This window comes from Brachyhypopomus gauderio, unplaced genomic scaffold (genome assembly GCF_052324685.1).
Source record: "Brachyhypopomus gauderio isolate BG-103 unplaced genomic scaffold, BGAUD_0.2 sc63, whole genome shotgun sequence".
NCBI lineage: Eukaryota > Metazoa > Chordata > Actinopteri > Gymnotiformes > Hypopomidae > Brachyhypopomus > Brachyhypopomus gauderio.
The window spans coordinates 361295-382500 of NW_027506884.1; the positions used below are offsets into that span (position 1 = coordinate 361295).

Genomic DNA, 21206 nt, shown 5'->3' on the forward strand with positions numbered 1-21206 from the left:
CTTGTGGGTCCTGCACTTACATCAGGAGACACGATTGTCAGAAATTAAAGAAAGCAACACCGACGAAGGTGGGATTTGAACACACGCGTGCTATGCACAATGGATTAGCAGTCCATCGCCTTAACCTCTCGGCCACCTCGTCGTTTGTGGTTGTGTGTCGATAGCAATTTCAAAGAAGCAAACACTTTCACAGCACAAAAGAAGGCTTTTCTGACTTGTGGGTCCTGTAGTTACAGCAGGTGACACGATGGTCAGAAATTAAAGAAAGCAACACCGACGAAGGTGGGATTTGAACACACGCGTGTTATGCACAATGGATTAGCAGTCCATCGCCTTAACCTCTCGGCCACCTCGTCAATTACAGTTGTGTGTCGATTGCGATTTCAAAGATGCAAACACTTTCACAGCACAAAAGCAGCCGTATATGACTTGTGGGTCCTGCACTTACACCAGGAGAAACGATTGTCAGAAATTAAAGAAAGCAACACCGACGAAGGTGGAGTTCGAACCCACGCGTGCTATGCACAATGGATTAGCAGTCCATCGCCTTAACCTCTCGGCCACCTCGTCGTTTGTGGTTGTGTGTCGATTGTGATTTCAAAGATGCAAACACTTTCACAGCACAAAAGGAGGCTTATCTGACTTGTGGGTCCTGCACTTACATCAGGAGACACGATTGTCAGAAATTAAAGAAAGCAACACCGACGAAGGTGGGATTCGAACCCACGCGTGCGATGCACAATGGATTAGCAGTCCATCGCCTTAACCTCTCGGCCACCTCTTCAATTACAGTTGTGTGTCGATTGTGATTTCAAAGATGCAAACACTTTCACAGCACAAAAGGAGGCTTATCTGACTTGTGGGTCCTGCACTTACATCAGGAGACACGATTGTCAGAAATTAAAGAAAGCAACACCGACGAAGGTGGGATTCGAACCCACGCGTGCGATGCACAATGGATTAGCAGTCCATCGCCTTAACCTCTCGGCCACCTCTTCAATTACAGTTGTGTGTCGATTGTGATTTCAAAGATGCAAACACTTTCACAGCACAAAAGGAGGCTTATCTGACTTGTGGGTCCTGCACTTACATCAGGAGACACGATTGTCAGAAATTAAAGAAAGCAACACCGACGAAGGTGGGATTTGAACACACGCGTGCTATGCACAATGGATTAGCAGTCCATCGCCTTAACCTCTCGGCCACCTCGTCGTTTGTGGTTGTGTGTCGATAGCAATTTCAAAGAAGCAAACACTTTCACAGCACAAAAGAAGGCTTTTCTGACTTGTGGGTCCTGTAGTTACAGCAGGAGACACGATGGTCAGAAATTAAAGAAAGCAACACCGACGAAGGTGGGATTCGAACCCACGCGTGCTATGCACAATGGATTAGCAGTCCATCGCCTTAACCTCTCGGCCACCTCGTCGTTTGTGGTTGTGTGTCGATTGCGATTTCAAAGATGCAAACACTTTCACAGCACAAAAGGAGGCTTATCTGACTTGTGGGTCCTGCACTTATATGAGGAGACACGATTGTCAGAAATTAAAGAAAGCAACACCGACGAAGGTGGGATTCGAACCCACGCGTGCTATGCACAATGGATTAGCAGTCCATCGCCTTAACCTCTCGGTCACCTCGTCGTTTGTGGTTGTGTGTCGATAGCAATTTCAAAGAAGCAAACACTTTCACAGCACAAAAGAAGGCTTTTCTGACTTGTGGGTCCTGTAGTTACAGCAGGAGACACGATTGTCAGAAATTAAAGAAAGCAACACCGACGAAGGTGGGATTCGAACCCACGCGTGCTATGCACAATGGATTAGCAGTCCATCGCCTTAACCTCTCGGCCACCTCTTCAATTACAGTTTTGTGTCGATTGTGATTTCAAAGAAGCAAACACTTTCACAGCACAAAAGAAGGCTTTTCTGACTTGTGGGTCCTGCACTTATATGAGGAGACATGATTGTCAGAAATTAAAGAAAGCAACACCGACGAAGGTGGGATTCGAACCCACGCGTGCTATGCACAATGGATTAGCAGTCCATCGCCTTAACCTCTCGGCCACCTCTTCAATTACAGTTGTGTGTCGATTGTGATTTCAAAGATGCAAACACTTTCACAGCACAAAAGGAGGCTTATCTGACTTGTGGGTCCTGTAGTAACAGCAGGAGACACGATGGTCAGAAATTAAAGAAAGCAACACCGACGAAGGTGGGATTTGAACCCACGCGTGCTATGCACAATGGATTAGCAGTACATTGCCTTAACCTCTCGGCCACCTCGTCGTTTGTGGTTGTGTGTCGATAGCAATTTTAAAGAAGCAAACACTTTCACAGCACAAAAGAAGGCTTTTCTGACTTGTGGGTCCTGTAGTTACAGCAGGAGACACGATTGTCAGAAATTAAAGAAAGCAACACCGACGAAGGTGGGATTCGAACCCACGCGTGCTATGCACAATGGATTAGCAGTCCATCGCCTTAACCTCTCGGCCACCTCGTCGTTTGTGGTTGAGTGTCGATTGCGATTTCAAAGATGCAAACACTTTCACAGCACAAAAGCAGCCGTATATGACTTGTGGGTCCTGCACTTACACCAGGAGAAACGATTGTCAGAAATTAAAGAAAGCAACACGGACGAAGGTGGGATTCGAACCCACGCGTGCTATGCACAATGGATTAGCAGTCCATCGCCTTAACCTCTCGGCCACCTCGTCGTTTGTGGTTGTGTGTCGATTGCGATTTCAAAGATGCAAACACTTTCACAGCACAAAAGGAGGCTTCTCTGACTTGTGGGTCCTGCACTTATATCAGGAGACACGATTGTCAAAAATTAAAGAAAGCAACACCGACGAAGGTGGGATTCGAACCCACGCGTGCGATGCACAATGGATTAGCAGTCCATCGCCTTAACCTCTCGGCCACCTCTTCAATTACAGTTGTGTGTCGATTGTGATTTCAAAGATGCAAACACTTTCACAGCACAAAAGGAGGCTTATCTGACTTGTGGGTCCTGCACTTACATCAGGAGACACGATTGTCAGAAATTAAAGAAAGCAACACCGACGAAGGTGGGATTTGAACACACGCGTGCTTTGCACAATGGATTAGCAGTCCATCGCCTTAACCTCTCGGCCACCTCGTCGTTTGTGGTTGTGTGTCGATAGCAATTTCAAAGAAGCAAACACTTTCACAGCACAAAAGAAGGCTTTTCTGACTTGTGGGTCCTGTAGTTACAGCAGGTGACACGATGGTCAGAAATTAAAGAAAGCAACACCGACGAAGGTGGGATTTGAACACACGCGTGCTATGCACAATGGATTAGCAGTCCATCGCCTTAACCTCTCGGCCCCCTCGTCGTTTGTGGTTGTGTGTCGATTGCGATTTCAAAGATGCAAACACTTTCACAGCACAAAAGCAGCCGTATATGACTTGTGGGTCCTGCACTTACACCAGGAGAAACGATTGTCAGAAATTAAAGAAAGCAACACCGACGAAGGTGGGATTCGAACCCACGCGTGCTATGCACAATGGATTAGCAGTCCATCGCCTTAACCTCTCGGCCACCTCTTCAATTACAGTTGTGTGTCGATTGTGATTTCAAAGATGCAAACACTTTCACAGCACAAAAGGAGGCTTATCTGACTTGTGGGTCCTGCACTTACATCAGGAGACACGATTGTCAGAAATTAAAGAAAGCAACACCGACGAAGGTGGGATTCGAACCCACGCGTGCGATGCACAATGGATTAGCAGTCCATCGCCTTAACCTCTCGGCCACCTCTTCAATTACAGTTGTGTGTCGATTGTGATTTCAAAGATGCAAACACTTTCACAGCACAAAAGGAGGCTTATCTGACTTGTGGGTCCTGCACTTACATCAGGAGACACGATTGTCAGAAATTAAAGAAAGCAACACCGACGAAGGTGGGATTTGAACACACGCGCGCTATGCACAATGGATTAGCAGTCCATCGCCTTAACCTCTCGGCCACCTCGTCGTTTGTGGTTGTGTGTCGATAGCAATTTCAAAGAAGCAAACACTTTCACAGCACAAAAGAAGGCTTTTCTGACTTGTGGGTCCTGTAGTTACAGCAGGTGACACGATGGTCAGAAATTAAAGAAAGCAACACCGACGAAGGTGGGATTTGAACACACGCGTGTTATGCACAATGGATTAGCAGTCCATCGCCTTAACCTCTCGGCCACCTCGTCAATTACAGTTGTGTGTCGATTGCGATTTCAAAGATGCAAACACTTTCACAGCACAAAAGCAGCCGTATATGACTTGTGGGTCCTGCACTTACACCAGGAGAAACGATTGTCAGAAATTAAAGAAAGCAACACCGACGAAGGTGGAGTTCGAACCCACGCGTGCTATGCACAATGGATTAGCAGTCCATCGCCTTAACCTCTCGGCCACCTCGTCGTTTGTGGTTGTGTGTCGATTGCGATTTCAAAGATGCAAACACTTTCACAGCACAAAAGGAGGCTTCTCTGACTTGTGGGTCCTGCACTTATATCAGGAGACACGATTGTCAGAAATTAAAGAAAGCAACACCGACGAAGGTGGGATTCGAACCCACGCGTGCGATGCACAATGGATTAGCAGTCCATCGCCTTAACCTCTCGGCCACCTCTTCAATTACAGTTGTGTGTCGATTGTGATTTCAAAGATGCAAACACTTTCACAGCACAAAAGGAGGCTTATCTGACTTGTGGGTCCTGCACTTACATCAGGAGACACGATTGTCAGAAATTAAAGAAAGCAACACCGACGAAGGTGGGATTCGAACCCACGCGTGCGATGCACAATGGATTAGCAGTCCATCGCCTTAACCTCTCGGCCACCTCTTCAATTACAGTTGTGTGTCGATTGTGATTTCAAAGATGCAAACACTTTCACAGCACAAAAGGAGGCTTATCTGACTTGTGGGTCCTGCACTTACATCAGGAGACACGATTGTCAGAAATTAAAGAAAGCAACACCGACGAAGGTGGGATTTGAACACACGCGTGCTATGCACAATGGATTAGCAGTCCATCGCCTTAACCTCTCGGCCACCTCGTCGTTTGTGGTTGTGTGTCGATAGCAATTTCAAAGAAGCAAACACTTTCACAGCACAAAAGAAGGCTTTTCTGACTTGTGGGTCCTGTAGTTACAGCAGGAGACACGATGGTCAGAAATTAAAGAAAGCAACACCGACGAAGGTGGGATTCGAACCCACGCGTGCTATGCACAATGGATTAGCAGTCCATCGCCTTAACCTCTCGGCCACCTCGTCGTTTGTGGTTGTGTGTCGATTGCGATTTCAAAGATGCAAACACTTTCACAGCACAAAAGGAGGCTTCTCTGACTTGTGGGTCCTGCACTTATATCAGGAGACACGATTGTCAGAAATTAAAGAAAGCAACACCGACGAAGGTGGGATTCGAACCCACGCGTGCGATGCACAATGGATTAGCAGTCCATCGCCTTAACCTCTCGGCCACCTCTTCAATTACAGTTGTGTGTCGATTGTGATTTCAAAGATGCAAACACTTTCACAGCACAAAAGGAGGCTTATCTGACTTGTGGGTCCTGCACTTACATCAGGAGACACGATTGTCAGAAATTAAAGAAAGCAACACCGACGAAGGTGGGATTCGAACCCACGCGTGCGATGCACAATGGATTAGCAGTCCATCGCCTTAACCTCTCGGCCACCTCTTCAATTACAGTTGTGTGTCGATTGTGATTTCAAAGATGCAAACACTTTCACAGCACAAAAGGAGGCTTATCTGACTTGTGGGTCCTGCACTTACATCAGGAGACACGATTGTCAGAAATTAAAGAAAGCAACACCGACGAAGGTGGGATTTGAACACACGCGTGCTATGCACAATGGATTAGCAGTCCATCGCCTTAACCTCTCGGCCACCTCGTCGTTTGTGGTTGTGTGTCGATAGCAATTTCAAAGAAGCAAACACTTTCACAGCACAAAAGAAGGCTTTTCTGACTTGTGGGTCCTGTAGTTACAGCAGGAGACACGATGGTCAGAAATTAAAGAAAGCAACACCGACGAAGGTGGGATTCGAACCCACGCGTGCTATGCACAATGGATTAGCAGTCCATCGCCTTAACCTCTCGGCCACCTCGTCGTTTGTGGTTGTGTGTCGATTGCGATTTCAAAGATGCAAACACTTTCACAGCACAAAAGGAGGCTTATCTGACTTGTGGGTCCTGCACTTACATCAGGAGACACGATTGTCAGAAATTAAAGAAAGCAACACCGACGAAGGTGGGATTCGAACCCACGCGTGCGATGCACAATGGATTAGCAGTCCATCGCCTTAACCTCTCGGCCACCTCTTCAATTACAGTTGTGTGTCGATTGTGATTTCAAAGATGCAAACACTTTCACAGCACAAAAGGAGGCTTATCTGACTTGTGGGTCCTGCACTTACATCAGGAGACACGATTGTCAGAAATTAAAGAAAGCAACACCGACGAAGGTGGGATTCGAACCCACGCGTGCGATGCACAATGGATTAGCAGTCCATCGCCTTAACCTCTCGGCCACCTCTTCAATTACAGTTGTGTGTCGATTGTGATTTCAAAGATGCAAACACTTTCACAGCACAAAAGCAGCCGTATATGACTTGTGGGTCCTGCACTTACACCAGGAGAAACGATTGTCAGAAATTAAAGAAAGAAACACCGACGAAGGTGGGATTCGAACCCACGCGTGCTATGCACAATGGATTAGCAGTCCATCGCCTTAACCTCTCGGCCACCTCTTCAATTACAGTTGTGTGTCGATTGTGATTTCAAAGATGCAAACACTTTCACAGCACAAAAGGAGGCTTCTCTGACTTGTGGGTCCTGCACTTATATCAGGAGACACGATTGTCAGAAATTAAAGAAAGCAACACCGACGAAGGTGGGATTCGAACCCACGCGTGCGATGCACAATGGATTAGCAGTCCATCGCCTTAACCTCTCGGCCACCTCTTCAATTACAGTTGTGTGTCGATTGTGATTTTAAAGATGCAAACACTTTCACAGCACAAAAGGAGGCTTATCTGACTTGTGGGTCCTGCACTTACATCAGGAGACACGATTGTCAGAAATTAAAGAAAGCAACACCGACGAAGGTGGGATTCGAACCCACGCGTGCGATGCACAATGGATTAGTAGTCCATCGCCTTAACCTCTCGGCCACCTCTTCAATTACAGTTGTGTGTCGATTGTGATTTCAAAGATGCAAACACTTTCACAGCACAAAAGGAGGCTTATTTGACTTGTGGGTCCTGCACTTACATCAGGAGACACGATTGTCAGAAATTAAAGAAAGCAACACCGACGAAGGTGGGATTTGAACCCACGCGTGCTATGCACAATGGATTAGCAGTCCATCGCCTTAACCTCTCGGCCACCTCGTCGTTTGTGGTTGTGTGTCGATAGCAATTTCAAAGAAGCAAACACTTTCACAACACAAAAGAAGGCTTTTCTGACTTGTGGGTCCTGTAGTTACAGCAGGTGACACGATGGTCAGAAATTAAAGAAAGCAACACCGACGAAGGTGGGATTTGAACACACGCGTGCTATGCACAATGGATTAGCAGTCCATCGCCTTAACCTCTCGGCCACCTCGTCAATTACAGTTGTGTGTCGATTGCGATTTCAAAGATGCAAACACTTTCACAGCACAAAAGCAGCCGTATATGACTTGTGGGTCCTGCACTTACACCAGGAGAAACGATTGTCAGAAATTAAAGAAAGCAACACAGACGAAGGTGGAGTTCGAACCCACGCGTGCTATGCACAATGGATTAGCAGTCCATCGCCTTAACCTCTCGGCCACCTCGTCGTTTGTGGTTGTGTGTCGATTGCGATTTCAAAGATGCAAACACTTTCACAGCACAAAAGGAGGCTTCTCTGACTTGTGGGTCCTGCACTTATATCAGGAGACACGATTGTCAGAAATTAAAGAAAGCAACACCGACGAAGGTGGGATTCGAACCCACGCGTGCGATGCACAATGGATTAGCAGTCCATCGCCTTAACCTCTCGGCCACCTCTTCAATTACAGTTGTGTGTCGATTGTGATTGCAAAGATGCAAACACTTTCACAGCACAAAAGGAGGCTTATCTGACTTGTGGGTCCTGCACTTATATCAGGAGACACGATTGTCAGAAATTAAAGAAAGCAACACCGACGAAGGTGGGATTCGAACCCACGCGTGCGATGCACAATGGATTAGCAGTCCATCGCCTTAACCTCTCGGCCACCTCTTCAATTACAGTTGTATGTCGATTGTGATTTTAAAGATGCAAACACTTTCACAGCACAAAAGGAGGCTTATCTGACTTGTGGGTCCTGCACTTACATCAGGAGACACGATTGTCAGAAATTAAAGAAAGCAACACCGACGAAGGTGGGATTCGAACCCACGCGTGCGATGCACAATGGATTAGTAGTCCATCGCCTTAACCTCTCGGCCACCTCTTCAATTACAGTTGTGTGTCGATTGTGATTTCAAAGATGCAAACACTTTCACAGCACAAAAGGAGGCTTATTTGACTTGTGGGTCCTGCACTTACATCAGGAGACACGATTGTCAGAAATTAAAGAAAGCAACACCGACGAAGGTGGGATTTGAACCCACGCGTGCTATGCACAATGGATTAGCAGTCCATCGCCTTAACCTCTCGGCCACCTCGTCGTTTGTGGTTGTGTGTCGATAGCAATTTCAAAGAAGCAAACACTTTCACAACACAAAAGAAGGCTTTTCTGACTTGTGGGTCCTGTAGTTACAGCAGGTGACACGATGGTCAGAAATTAAAGAAAGCAACACCGACGAAGGTGGGATTTGAACACACGCGTGCTATGCACAATGGATTAGCAGTCCATCGCCTTAACCTCTCGGCCACCTCGTCAATTACAGTTGTGTGTCGATTGCGATTTCAAAGATGCAAACACTTTCACAGCACAAAAGCAGCCGTATATGACTTGTGGGTCCTGCACTTACACCAGGAGAAACGATTGTCAGAAATTAAAGAAAGCAACACCGACGAAGGTGGAGTTCGAACCCACGCGTGCTATGCACAATGGATTAGCAGTCCATCGCCTTAACCTCTCGGCCACCTCGTCGTTTGTGGTTGTGTGTCGATTGCGATTTCAAAGATGCAAACACTTTCACAGCACAAAAGGAGGCTTCTCTGACTTGTGGGTCCTGCACTTATATCAGGAGGCACGATTGTCAGAAATTAAAGAAAGCAACACTGACGAAGGTGGGATTCGAACCCACGCGTGCGATGCACAATGGATTAGCAGTCCATCGCCTTAACCTCTCGGCCACCTCTTCAATTACAGTTGTGTGTCGATTGTGATTGCAAAGATGCAAACACTTTCACAGCACAAAAGGAGGCTTATCTGACTTGTGGGTCCTGCACTTACATCAGGAGACACGATTGTCAGAAATTAAAGAAAGCAACACCGACGAAGGTGGGATTTGAACACACGCGTGCTATGCACAATGGATTAGCAGTCCATCGCCTTAACCTCTCGGCCACCTCGTCGTTTGTGGTTGTGTGTCGATAGCAATTTCAAAGAAGCAAACACTTTCACAGCACAAAAGAAGGCTTTTCTGACTTGTGGGTCCTGTAGTTACAGCAGGAGACACGATGGTCAGAAATTAAAGAAAGCAACACCGACGAAGGTGGGATTCGAACCCACGCGTGCTATGCACAATGGATTAGCAGTCCATCGCCTTAACCTCTCGGCCACCTCGTCGTTTGTGGTTGTGTGTCGATTGCGATTTCAAAGATGCAAACACTTTCACAGCACAAAAGGAGGCTTCTCTGACTTGTGGGTCCTGCACTTATATCAGGAGACACGATTGTCAGAAATTAAAGAAAGCAACACCGACGAAGGTGGGATTCGAACCCACGCGTGCGATGCACAATGGATTAGCAGTCCATCGCCTTAACCTCTCGGCCACCTCTTCAATTACAGTTGTGTGTCGATTGTGATTTCAAAGATGCAAACACTTTCACAGCACAAAAGGAGGCTTATCTGACTTGTGGGTCCTGCACTTACATCAGGAGACACGATTGTCAGAAATTAAAGAAAGCAACACCGACGAAGGTGGGATTCGAACCCACGCGTGCGATGCACAATGGATTAGCAGTCCATCGCCTTAACCTCTCGGCCACCTCTTCAATTACAGTTGTGTGTCGATTGTGATTTCAAAGATGCAAACACTTTCACAGCACAAAAGGAGGCTTATCTGACTTGTGGGTCCTGCACTTACATCAGGAGACACGATTGTCAGAAATTAAAGAAAGCAACACCGACGAAGGTGGGATTCGAACCCACGCGTGCGATGCACAATGGATTAGCAGTCCATCGCCTTAACCTCTCGGCCACCTCTTCAATTACAGTTGTGTGTCGATTGTGATTTCAAAGATGCAAACACTTTCACAGCACAAAAGCAGCCGTATATGACTTGTGGGTCCTGCACTTACACCAGGAGAAACGATTGTCAGAAATTAAAGAAAGAAACACCGACGAAGGTGGGATTCGAACCCACGCGTGCTATGCACAATGGATTAGCAGTCCATCGCCTTAACCTCTCGGCCACCTCTTCAATTACAGTTGTGTGTCGATTGTGATTTCAAAGATGCAAACACTTTCACAGCACAAAAGGAGGCTTCTCTGACTTGTGGGTCCTGCACTTATATCAGGAGACACGATTGTCAGAAATTAAAGAAAGCAACACCAACGAAGGTGGGATTCGAACCCACGCGTGCGATGCACAATGGATTAGCAGTCCATCGCCTTAACCTCTCGGCCACCTCTTCAATTACAGTTGTGTGTCGATTGTGATTTTAAAGATGCAAACACTTTCACAGCACAAAAGGAGGCTTATCTGACTTGTGGGTCCTGCACTTACATCAGGAGACACGATTGTCAGAAATTAAAGAAAGCAACACCGACGAAGGTGGGATTCGAACCCACGCGTGCGATGCACAATGGATTAGTAGTCCATCGCCTTAACCTCTCGGCCACCTCTTCAATTACAGTTGTGTGTCGATTGTGATTTCAAAGATGCAAACACTTTCACAGCACAAAAGGAGGCTTATTTGACTTGTGGGTCCTGCACTTACATCAGGAGACACGATTGTCAGAAATTAAAGAAAGCAACACCGACAAAGGTGGGATTTGAACCCACGCGTGCTATGCACAATGGATTAGCAGTCCATCGCCTTAACCTCTCGGCCACCTCGTCGTTTGTGGTTGTGTGTCGATAGCAATTTCAAAGAAGCAAACACTTTCACAACACAAAAGAAGGCTTTTCTGACTTGTGGGTCCTGTAGTTACAGCAGGTGACACGATGGTCAGAAATTAAAGAAAGCAACACCGACGAAGGTGGGATTTGAACACACGCGTGCTATGCACAATGGATTAGCAGTCCATCGCCTTAACCTCTCGGCCACCTCGTCAATTACAGTTGTGTGTCGATTGCGATTTCAAAGATGCAAACACTTTCACAGCACAAAAGCAGCCGTATATGACTTGTGGGTCCTGCACTTACACCAGGAGAAACGATTGTCAGAAATTAAAGAAAGCAACACAGACGAAGGTGGAGCTCGAACCCACGCGTGCTATGCACAATGGATTAGCAGTCCATCGCCTTAACCTCTCGGCCACCTCGTCGTTTGTGGTTGTGTGTCGATTGCGATTTCAAAGATGCAAACACTTTCACAGCACAAAAGGAGGCTTCTCTGACTTGTGGGTCCTGCACTTATATCAGGAGACACGATTGTCAGAAATTAAAGAAAGCAACACCGACGAAGGTGGGATTCGAACCCACGCGTGCGATGCACAATGGATTAGCAGTCCATCGCCTTAACCTCTCGGCCACCTCTTCAATTACAGTTGTGTGTCGATTGTGATTGCAAAGATGCAAACACTTTCACAGCACAAAAGGAGGCTTATCTGACTTGTGGGTCCTGCACTTATATCAGGAGACACGATTGTCAGAAATTAAAGAAAGCAACACCGACGAAGGTGGGATTCGAACCCACGCGTGCGATGCACAATGGATTAGCAGTCCATCGCCTTAACCTCTCGGCCACCTCTTCAATTACAGTTGTGTGTCGATTGTGATTTTAAAGATGCAAACACTTTCACAGCACAAAAGGAGGCTTATCTGACTTGTGGGTCCTGCACTTACATCAGGAGACACGATTGTCAGAAATTAAAGAAAGCAACACCGACGAAGGTGGGATTCGAACCCACGCGTGCGATGCACAATGGATTAGTAGTCCATCGCCTTAACCTCTCGGCCACCTCTTCAATTACAGTTGTGTGTCGATTGTGATTTCAAAGATGCAAACACTTTCACAGCACAAAAGGAGGCTTATTTGACTTGTGGGTCCTGCACTTACATCAGGAGACACGATTGTCAGAAATTAAAGAAAGCAACACCGACGAAGGTGGGATTTGAACCCACGCGTGCTATGCACAATGGATTAGCAGTCCATCGCCTTAACCTCTCGGCCACCTCGTCGTTTGTGGTTGTGTGTCGATAGCAATTTCAAAGAAGCAAACACTTTCACAACACAAAAGAAGGCTTTTCTGACTTGTGGGTCCTGTAGTTACAGCAGGTGACACGATGGTCAGAAATTAAAGAAAGCAACACCGACGAAGGTGGGATTTGAACACACGCGTGCTATGCACAATGGATTAGCAGTCCATCGCCTTAACCTCTCGGCCACCTCGTCAATTACAGTTGTGTGTCGATTGCGATTTCAAAGATGCAAACACTTTCACAGCACAAAAGCAGCCGTATATGACTTGTGGGTCCTGCACTTACACCAGGAGAAACGATTGTCAGAAATTAAAGAAAGCAACACCGACGAAGGTGGAGTTCGAACCCACGCGTGCTATGCACAATGGATTAGCAGTCCATCGCCTTAACCTCTCGGCCACCTCGTCGTTTGTGGTTGTGTGTCGATTGCGATTTCAAAGATGCAAACACTTTCACAGCACAAAAGGAGGCTTCTCTGACTTGTGGGTCCTGCACTTATATCAGGAGACACGATTGTCAGAAATTAAAGAAAGCAACACCGACGAAGGTGGGATTCGAACCCACGCGTGCGATGCACAATGGATTAGCAGTCCATCGCCTTAACCTCTCGGCCACCTCTTCAATTACAGTTGTGTGTCGATTGTGATTGCAAAGATGCAAACACTTTCACAGCACAAAAGGAGGCTTATCTGACTTGTGGGTCCTGCACTTACATCAGGAGACACGATTGTCAGAAATTAAAGAAAGCAACACCGACGAAGGTGGGATTCGAACCCACGCGTGCGATGCACAATGGATTAGCAGTCCATCGCCTTAACCTCTCGGCCACCTCTTCAATTACAGTTGTGTGTCGATTGTGATTTCAAAGATGCAAACACTTTCACAGCACAAAAGGAGGCTTATCTGACTTGTGGGTACTGCACTTACATCAGGAGACACGATTGTCAGAAATTAAAGAAAGCAACACCGACGAAGGTGGGATTTGAACACACGCGTGCTATGCACAATGGATTAGCAGTCCATCGCCTTAACCTCTCGGCCACCTCGTCGTTTGTGGTTGTGTGTCGATAGCAATTTCAAAGAAGCAAACACTTTCACAGCACAAAAGAAGGCTTTTCTGACTTGTGGGTCCTGTAGTTACAGCAGGAGACACGATGGTCAGAAATTAAAGAAAGCAACACCGACGAAGGTGGGATTCGAACCCACGCGTGCTATGCACAATGGATTAGCAGTCCATCGCCTTAACCTCTCGGCCACCTCGTCGTTTGAGGTTGTGTGTCGATTGCGATTTCAAAGATGCAAACACTTTCACAGCACAAAAGGAGGCTTCTCTGACTTGTGGGTCCTGCACTTATATCAGGAGACACGATTGTCAGAAATTAAAGAAAGCAACACCGACGAAGGTGGGATTCGAACCCACGCGTGCGATGCACAATGGATTAGCAGTCCATCGCCTTAACCTCTCGGCCAACTCTTCAATTACAGTTGTGTGTCGATTGTGATTTCAAAGATGCAAACACTTTCACAGCACAAAAGGAGGCTTATCTGACTTGTGGGTCCTGCACTTACATCAGGAGACATGATTGTCAGAAATTAAAGAAAGCAACACCGACGAAGGTGGGATTCGAACCCACGCGTGCTATGCACAATGGATTAGCAGTCCATCGCCTTAACCTCTCGGCCACCTCGTCATTTGTGGTTGTGTGTCGATTGCGATTTCAAAGATGCAAACACTTTCACAGCACAAAAGCAGCCGTATATGACTTGTGGGTCCTGCACTTACACCAGGAGAAACGATTGTCAGAAATTAAAGAAAGCAACACCGACGAAGGTGGGATTCGAACCCACGCGTGCTATGCACAATGGATTAGCAGTCCATCGCCTTAACCTCTCGGCCACCTCTTCAATTACAGTTGTGTGTCGATTGTGATTTCAAAGATGCAAACACTTTCACAGCACAAAAGGAGGCTTATCTGACTTGTGGGTCCTGCACTTACATCAGGAGACACGATTGTCAGAAATTAAAGAAAGCAACACCGACGAAGGTGGGATTTGAACACACGCGTGCTATGCACAATGGATTAGCAGTGCATCGCCTTAACCTCTCGGCCACCTCGTCGTTTGTGGTTGTGTGTCGATAGCAATTTCAAAGAAGCAAACACTTTCACAGCACAAAAGAAGGCTTTTCTGACTTGTGGGTCCTGTAGTTACAGCAGGAGACACGATGGTCAGAAATTAAAGAAAGCAACACCGACGAAGGTGGGATTCGAACCCACGCGTGCTATGCACAATGGATTAGCAGTCCATCGCCTTAACCTCTCGGCCACCTCGTCGTTTGTGGTTGTGTGTCGATTGCGATTTCAAAGATGCAAACACTTTCACAGCACAAAAGGAGGCTTCTCTGACTTGTGGGTCCTGCACTTATATCAGGAGACACGATTGTCAGAAATTAAAGAAAGCAACACCGACGAAGGTGGGATTCGAACCCACGCGTGCGATGCACAATGGATTAGCAGTCCATCGCCTTAACCTCTCGGCCACCTCTTCAATTACAGTTGTGTGTCGATTGTGATTTCAAAGATGCAAACACTTTCACAGCACAAAAGGAGGCTTATCTGACTTGTGGGTCCTGCACTTACATCAGGAGACACGATTGTCAGAAATTAAAGAAAGCAACACCGACGAAGGTGGGATTCGAACCCACGCGTGCGATGCACAATGGATTAGCAGTCCATCGCCTTAACCTCTCGGCCACCTCTTCAATTACAGTTGTGTGTCGATTGTGATTTCAAAGATGCAAACACTTTCACAGCACAAAAGGAGGCTTATCTGACTTGTGGGTCCTGCACTTACATCAGGAGACACGATTGTCAGAAATTAAAGAAAGCAACACCGACGAAGGTGGGATTCGAACCCACGCGTGCGATGCACAATGGATTAGCAGTCCATCGCCTTAACCTCTCGGCCACCTCTTCAATTACAGTTGTGTGTCGATTGTGATTTCAAAGATGCAAACACTTTCACAGCACAAAAGCAGCCGTATATGACTTGTGGGTCCTGCACTTACACCAGGAGAAACGATTGTCAGAAATTAAAGAAAGAAACACCGACGAAGGTGGGATTCGAACCCACGCGTGCTATGCACAATGGATTAGCAGTCCATCGCCTTAACCTCTCGGCCACCTCTTCAATTACAGTTGTGTGTCGATTGTGATTTCAAAGATGCAAACACTTTCACAGCACAAAAGGAGGCTTCTCTGACTTGTGGGTCCTGCACTTATATCAGGAGACACGATTGTCAGAAATTAAAGAAAGCAACACCAACGAAGGTGGGATTCGAACCCACGCGTGCGATGCACAATGGATTAGCAGTCCATCGCCTTAACCTCTCGGCCACCTCTTCAATTACAGTTGTGTGTCGATTGTGATTTTAAAGATGCAAACACTTTCACAGCACAAAAGGAGGCTTATCTGACTTGTGGGTCCTGCACTTACATCAGGAGACACGATTGTCAGAAATTAAAGAAAGCAACACCGACGAAGGTGGGATTCGAACCCACGCGTGCGATGCACAATGGATTAGTAGTCCATCGCCTTAACCTCTCGGCCACCTCTTCAATTACAGTTGTGTGTCGATTGTGATTTCAAAGATGCAAACACTTTCACAGCACAAAAGGAGGCTTATTTGACTTGTGGGTCCTGCACTTACATCAGGAGACACGATTGTCAGAAATTAAAGAAAGCAACACCGACGAAGGTGGGATTTGAACCCACGCGTGCTATGCACAATGGATTAGCAGTCCATCGCCTTAACCTCTCGGCCACCTCGTCGTTTGTGGTTGTGTGTCGATAGCAATTTCAAAGAAGCAAACACTTTCACAACACAAAAGAAGGCTTTTCTGACTTGTGGGTCCTGTAGTTACAGCAGGTGACACGATGGTCAGAAATTAAAGAAAGCAACACCGACGAAGGTGGGATTTGAACACACGCGTGCTATGCACAATGGATTAGCAGTCCATCGCCTTAACCTCTCGGCCACCTCGTCAATTACAGTTGTGTGTCGATTGCGATTTCAAAGATGCAAACACTTTCACAGCACAAAAGCAGCCGTATATGACTTGTGGGTCCTGCACTTACACCAGGAGAAACGATTGTCAGAAATTAAAGAAAGCAACACAGACGAAGGTGGAGTTCGAACCCACGCGTGCTATGCACAATGGATTAGCAGTCCATCGCCTTAACCTCTCGGCCACCTCGTCGTTTGTGGTTGTGTGTCGATTGCGATTTCAAAGATGCAAACACTTTCACAGCACAAAAGGAGGCTTCTCTGACTTGTGGGTCCTGCACTTATATCAGGAGACACGATTGTCAGAAATTAAAGAAAGCAACACCGACGAAGGTGGGATTCGAACCCACGCGTGCGATGCACAATGGATTAGCAGTCCATCGCCTTAACCTCTCGGCCACCTCTTCAATTACAGTTGTGTGTCGATTGTGATTGCAAAGATGCAAACACTTTCACAGCACAAAAGGAGGCTTATCTGACTTGTGGGTCCTGCACTTATATCAGGAGACACGATTGTCAGAAATTAAAGAAAGCAACACCGACGAAGGTGGGATTCGAACCCACGCGTGCGATGCACAATGGATTAGCAGTCCATCGCCTTAACCTCTCGGCCACCTCTTCAATTACAGTTGTGTGTCGATTGTGATTTTAAAGATGCAAACACTTTCACAGCACAAAAGGAGGCTTATCTGACTTGTGGGTCCTGCACTTACATCAGGAGACACGATTGTCAGAAATTAAAGAAAGCAACACCGACGAAGGTGGGATTCGAACCCACGCGTGCGATGCACAATGGATTAGTAGTCCATCGCCTTAACCTCTCGGCCACCTCTTCAATTACAGTTGTGTGTCGATTGTGATTTCAAAGATGCAAACACTTTCACAGCACAAAAGGAGGCTTATTTGACTTGTGGGTCCTGCACTTACATCAGGAGACACGATTGTCAGAAATTAAAGAAAGCAACACCGACGAAGGTGGGATTTGAACCCACGCGTGCTATGCACAATGGATTAGCAGTCCATCGCCTTAACCTCTCGGCCACCTCGTCGTTTGTGGTTGTGTGTCGATAGCAATTTCAAAGAAGCAAACACTTTCACAACACAAAAGAAGGCTTTTCTGACTTGTGGGTCCTGTAGTTACAGCAGGTGACACGATGGTCAGAAATTAAAGAAAGCAACACCGACGAAGGTGGGATTTGAACACACGCGTGCTATGCACAATGGATTAGCAGTCCATCGCCTTAACCTCTCGGCCACCTCGTCAATTACAGTTGTGTGTCGATTGCGATTTCAAAGATGCAAACACTTTCACAGCACAAAAGCAGCCGTATATGACTTGTGGGTCCTGCACTTACACCAGGAGAAACGATTGTCAGAAATTAAAGAAAGCAACACCGACGAAGGTGGAGTTCGAACCCACGCGTGCTATGCACAATGGATTAGCAGTCCATCGCCTTAACCTCTCGGCCACCTCGTCGTTTGTGGTTGTGTGTCGATTGCGATTTCAAAGATGCAAACACTTTCACAGCACAAAAGGAGGCTTCTCTGACTTGTGGGTCCTGCACTTATATCAGGAGACACGATTGTCAGAAATTAAAGAAAGCAACACCGACGAAGGTGGGATTCGAACCCACGCGTGCGATGCACAATGGATTAGCAGTCCATCGCCTTAACCTCTCGGCCACCTCTTCAATTACAGTTGTGTGTCGATTGTGATTGCAAAGATGCAAACACTTTCACAGCACAAAAGGAGGCTTATCTGACTTGTGGGTCCTGCACTTACATCAGGAGACACGATTGTCAGAAATTAAAGAAAGCAACACCGACGAAGGTGGGATTCGAACCCACGCGTGCGATGCACAATGGATTAGCAGTCCATCGCCTTAACCTCTCGGCCACCTCTTCAATTACAGTTGTGTGTCGATTGTGATTTCAAAGATGCAAACACTTTCACAGCACAAAAGGAGGCTTATCTGACTTGTGGGTACTGCACTTACATCAGGAGACACGATTGTCAGAAATTAAAGAAAGCAACACCGACGAAGGTGGGATTTGAACACACGCGTGCTATGCACAATGGATTAGCAGTCCATCGCCTTAACCTCTCGGCCACCTCGTCGTTTGTGGTTGTGTGTCGATAGCAATTTCAAAGAAGCAAACACTTTCACAGCACAAAAGAAGGCTTTTCTGACTTGTGGGTCCTGTAGTTACAGCAGGAGACACGATGGTCAGAAATTAAAGAAAGCAACACCGACGAAGGTGGGATTCGAACCCACGCGTGCTATGCACAATGGATTAGCAGTCCATCGCCTTAACCTCTCGGCCACCTCGTCGTTTGAGGTTGTGTGTCGATTGCGATTTCAAAGATGCAAACACTTTCACAGCACAAAAGGAGGCTTCTCTGACTTGTGGGTCCTGCACTTATATCAGGAGACACGATTGTCAGAAATTAAAGAAAGCAACACCGACGAAGGTGGGATTCGAACCCACGCGTGCGATGCACAATGGATTAGCAGTCCATCGCCTTAACCTCTCGGCCAACTCTTCAATTACAGTTGTGTGTCGATTGTGATTTCAAAGATGCAAACACTTTCACAGCACAAAAGGAGGCTTATCTGACTTGTGGGTCCTGCACTTACATCAGGAGACATGATTGTCAGAAATTAAAGAAAGCAACACCGACGAAGGTGGGATTCGAACCCACGCGTGCTATGCACAATGGATTAGCAGTCCATCGCCTTAACCTCTCGGCCACCTCGTCATTTGTGGTTGTGTGTCGATTGCGATTTCAAAGATGCAAACACTTTCACAGCACAAAAGCAGCCGTATATGACTTGTGGGTCCTGCACTTACACCAGGAGAAACGATTGTCAGAAATTAAAGAAAGCAACACCGACGAAGGTGGGATTCGAACCCACGCGTGCTATGCACAATGGATTAGCAGTCCATCGCCTTAACCTCTCGGCCACCTCTTCAATTACAGTTGTGTGTCGATTGTGATTTCAAAGATGCAAACACTTTCACAGCACAAAAGGAGGCTTATCTGACTTGTGGGTCCTGCACTTACATCAGGAGACACGATTGTCAGAAATTAAAGAAAGCAACACCGACGAAGGTGGGATTTGAACACACGCGTGCTATGCACAATGGATTAGCAGTGCATCGCCTTAACCTCTCGGCCACCTCGTCGTTTGTGGTTGTGTGTCGATAGCAATTTCAAAGAAGCAAACACTTTCACAGCACAAAAGAAGGCTTTTCTGACTTGTGGGTCCTGTAGTTACAGCAGGAGACACGATGGTCAGAAATTAAAGAAAGCAACACCGACGAAGGTGGGATTCGAACCCACGCGTGCTATGCACAATGGATTAGCAGTCCATCGCCTTAACCTCTCGGCCACCTCGTCGTTTGTGGTTGTGTGTCGATTGCGATTTCAAAGATGCAAACACTTTCACAGCACAAAAGGAGGCTTCTCTGACTTGTGGGTCCTGCACTTATATCAGGAGACACGATTGTCAGAAATTAAAGAAAGCAACACCGACGAAGGTGGGATTCGAACCCACGCGTGCGATGCACAATGGATTAGCAGTCCATCGCCTTAACCTCTCGGCCACCTCTTCAATTACAGTTGTGTGTCGATTGTGATTTCAAAGATGCAAACACTTTCACAGCACAAAAGGAGGCTTATCTGACTTGTGGGTCCTGCACTTACATCAGGAGACACGATTGTCAGAAATTAAAGAAAGCAACACCGACGAAGGTGGGATTCGAACCCACGCGTGCGATGCACAATGGATTAGCAGTCCATCGCCTTAACCTCTCGGCCACCTCTTCAATTACAGTTGTGTGTCGATTGTGATTTTAAAGATGCAAACACTTTCACAGCACAAAAGGAGGCTTATCTGACTTGTGGGTCCTGCACTTACATCAGGAGACACGATTGTCAGAAATTAAAGAAAGCAACACCGACGAAGGTGGGATTCGAACCCACGCGTGCGATGCACAATGGATTAGTAGTCCATCGCCTTAACCTCTCGGCCACCTCTTCAATTACAGTTGTGTGTCGATTGTGATTTCAAAGATGCAAACACTTTCACAGCACAAAAGGAGGCTTATTTGACTTGTGGGTCCTGCACTTACATCAGGAGACACGATTGTCAGAAATTAAAGAAAGCAACACCGACGAAGGTGGGATTTGAACCCACGCGTGCTATGCACAATGGATTAGCAGTCCATCGCCTTAACCTCTCGGCCACCTCGTCGTTTGTGGTTGTGTGTCGATAGCAATTTCAAAGAAGCAAACACTTTCACAACACAAAAGAAGGCTTTTCTGACTTGTGGGTCCTGTAGTTACAGCAGGTGACACGATGGTCAGAAATTAAAGAAAGCAACACCGACGAAGGTGGGATTTGAACACACGCGTGCTATGCACAATGGATTAGCAGTCCATCGCCTTAACCTCTCGGCCACCTCGTCAATTACAGTTGTGTGTCGATTGCGATTTCAAAGATGCAAACACTTTCACAGCACAAAAGCAGCCGTATATGACTTGTGGGTCCTGCACTTAC

At 46.7% G+C, this 21206-nt stretch overlaps 7 non-coding genes across 7 annotated transcripts; all 7 read right to left on the reverse strand.

Moving 5' to 3' along the window:
* Positions 1–7122: 7122 nt before the first annotated feature.
* trnas-acu (transfer RNA serine (anticodon ACU)) lies at positions 7123–7204 on the reverse strand. Its single transcript has one exon. It is a non-coding gene; the product is annotated as a tRNA-Ser (tRNA).
* A 1202-nt stretch (positions 7205–8406) lies between these two features.
* trnas-acu (transfer RNA serine (anticodon ACU)) lies at positions 8407–8488 on the reverse strand. The gene has a single exon. It is a non-coding gene; the product is annotated as a tRNA-Ser (tRNA).
* A 2486-nt stretch (positions 8489–10974) lies between these two features.
* Positions 10975–11056, reverse strand: trnas-acu (transfer RNA serine (anticodon ACU)). The gene has a single exon. It is a non-coding gene; the product is annotated as a tRNA-Ser (tRNA).
* Positions 11057–12258: 1202 nt separating this feature from the next.
* trnas-acu (transfer RNA serine (anticodon ACU)) lies at positions 12259–12340 on the reverse strand. The gene has a single exon. It is a non-coding gene; the product is annotated as a tRNA-Ser (tRNA).
* A 3770-nt stretch (positions 12341–16110) lies between these two features.
* Positions 16111–16192, reverse strand: trnas-acu (transfer RNA serine (anticodon ACU)). The gene has a single exon. It is a non-coding gene; the product is annotated as a tRNA-Ser (tRNA).
* Positions 16193–17394: 1202 nt separating this feature from the next.
* On the reverse strand, positions 17395–17476 carry trnas-acu (transfer RNA serine (anticodon ACU)). Its single transcript has one exon. It is a non-coding gene; the product is annotated as a tRNA-Ser (tRNA).
* A 3128-nt stretch (positions 17477–20604) lies between these two features.
* trnas-acu (transfer RNA serine (anticodon ACU)) lies at positions 20605–20686 on the reverse strand. The gene has a single exon. It is a non-coding gene; the product is annotated as a tRNA-Ser (tRNA).
* Between the last annotated feature and the right edge of the window lie 520 nt (positions 20687–21206).